This window comes from Taeniopygia guttata, chromosome 37 (genome assembly GCF_048771995.1).
Source record: "Taeniopygia guttata chromosome 37, bTaeGut7.mat, whole genome shotgun sequence".
Taxonomy (NCBI): domain Eukaryota; kingdom Metazoa; phylum Chordata; class Aves; order Passeriformes; family Estrildidae; genus Taeniopygia; species Taeniopygia guttata.
In genome coordinates, this window is record NC_133062.1 from 5,763,238 (window position 1) to 5,765,737 (window position 2,500).

Here is a 2,500-nt window from a genome sequence, read left to right on the forward strand (position 1 = left end):
GGGCTAGAGAGGGAAGGAGCCGGCCGGAAGGAGCCGGCGGCGCTCCCGCCTCCTCCTTTGTGCCCAAAGCCACGGCAGCCCGGCTCCTGCCTCCCTTTCTGCGTCCCTCGCTTCCTTCGGCCGTCCTGCCCCGGGCTGGGACGGGGCCGGGCCGGGCCGGGCCGGAGCGCCAAGGAAGGAAGGCCGTCAAAGCAGGAAGGCCGGGCGAGAGCCGAAGAGAAGGCTTCTCGGAAAAGGGGCTGCCGCCTCTGCCGCGGGCTCTGGCCCTGCCGGCCGAAGGCCCCGCCTGCCTCGATGTGGGCCGGCTCCCGGCCCTGCCGCCGCTGCAGACGTGCCAAGCGGCCGAGCAGAGAGCGGGCGGGGGACTTGAGGGTAAAGGCTGCGGGCGGCGCCGGGGAGTCTGACGGGGCAGGGCGGGGCGCCCCCAACCGTCGATGGGCGGGCGGCTGCCGCAGACAGGGCAGGGGCAGGGGGCAGGGACGGGGAGAGAGGCCACGCCAGAGTGCGTGCAGGAGCGGCGGGATGGGGTTGGGGGCGGGGGGGTGCTCTGAGGGGGTGGCGTCGGATTGTGAGTGTGTGGAGCGGGCGTGCGTGTCCCTGTCTCTCTCCCTCTCTCTCTGTACCTCTCTCTCTTTCTCTCTGTGAGCGAGGGCCGTGGGCCGGCGCCTCCGTGCTGGCGCCGGGCACCTCGACGCCGAGCCCCCCGCGGCCCCCCCCCGGACCCCTGCCGAGGGCCGAAGGGCTCTGCGGACCGTGAAAGAAGCAGCCCAGGAACGGCCCAGAAGCGACCGCCCGAGTCGCATCGGGGGCCGCCGCCGACGCGCTTCCCTTGCACGCTGGCCCCGCTGAGATGCTGTGGCCCCGTGGCCCCGGGGGCAGACCTCGTGTTCCGGGCGCCGGGGGCAGACCTGTGTTCCCGGCCCCGAGGTTGACCTGTTGTCCGAACGGCGCCAGCTTAGACCTTTTGTCCGGCCTCCGGGGTAGACCTGTTGTCCGGCCTCCGGGGTAGACCTGTTGTCCGACCGCCGGGATAGACCTCTTGTCCGGGCGCCGGGCTAGACCTGTTTCCAGGGACCCGGGGTGGACCTGTCGTCCGGCACCCGGGCTAGTGCTCTTCTCCGGGCGCGGGGGTAGACCTTTTTCTCCGGGCGCCGGGGTAGACCTCTTCTCCGGGCGCCGGGGAAGACCATTTGCCCGGGCGCCAGGGTAGACCTTTTTCTCCGGTCGCCGGGCTGGACCTGGTGTCCGTGCGCCAGCTTAGACCTTTTGGTCCGGGCGCCGGGGTAGACCTTTGGTCCGGGATCCGTGGTAGACCCGTTGTCCGGACTGCGGGGTAGACCTGCTGTCCGGACTCCGGGGTAGACCTGTTGTCCCTGCTGGCGGGTAGACCTCTTGTCCGAATCTCGGGGTAGACCTGCTGTCCGGACTGCGGGGTAGACCTGCTGTCCGAACCGCGGGGTAGACCCGTTGTCCGAATCTCGGGGTAGACCCGTGTTCCGGGGTAGACCTGGTGTCCGGACTCCGGGGTAGACCTGGTGTCCGAACTGCCGGGTAGACCTGCTGTCCGAACTGCCGGGTAGACCTGCTGTCCGAACTGCCGGGTAGACCTGTTGTCCCGGCCGGCGCCGGAAGTTCGCCAAGGGGTCGCTGTTTCCAGCCGCCTCCGGCTACGTCGACGTAGAGGGCGGCCTGCGGTGGCGCAGCTTCCCGGTCGAGCGCCAGCGGTCCCCTTGGAGGCGCCGGCGGCCTTGGACTCGTCTGTACGTATATTGGGAGCGAGGTGACGGGCCGCATCCCCGCAGGTTCCACGAGGGCGCCTGTGTCCGAGGCGGAGGATAGGGCGGCCGCGTCGCGCGCGGTCGTCGGGGCGAAGCGAGTGCCGCCTGCACTGGGTGAGCCGCGGGGGCTTGGTCCCGGTGCCCCGTCCTGCCCCCCAGGGCAGTTTCCAGGAATATCCGACCCGAGAGGCCAGCGAGAAATGACGAGGCCGAGAAAGCCAGAGCGAGGGCCGCGAGAGAGACGAAGCGAAAGGCCGAAAGAGCGTGTCGAGAAGCCGCTCGCTGAGCGCAGCCAAGGTTGCAGAGAGAGACAGCCCCCGCCGCGGGCGGGCTCGAGTGTGGCGTTCCGCTCCGGTCGGCCGCCGCCGGCCCGGCTTGCAAGGGGGGGCGGCCCCCCTGGGACACGATGGGCTGGCGGGCGAGGTGCGGCGGCGCCTCGTCCCTTTTCTGCCTGGCCTTAAGCCGGGGCCCGCCGGGCGCGGGTGTTTCTTTTCGGCTGCCGGTCTTGGTCGCCCGGTGGCCGGCAGCCGGGGGTCGACGCGGCCGGGGTTTTTCCCCGGCCCTTGCCCGAGAGCCCCCAAACCCCGAGCAAGGCCCGGTCGGCCCGCCGCGGTGGCGGTGCCCGGTTCCCCCGCTCCCGACCTCGTTTGCCAGCGTGTCCGTGTCGGAAGGGCAGCGGCGGGGCACCCGCGGCCTGGCCCCGGCCTTCGCCGTGTGGCCGG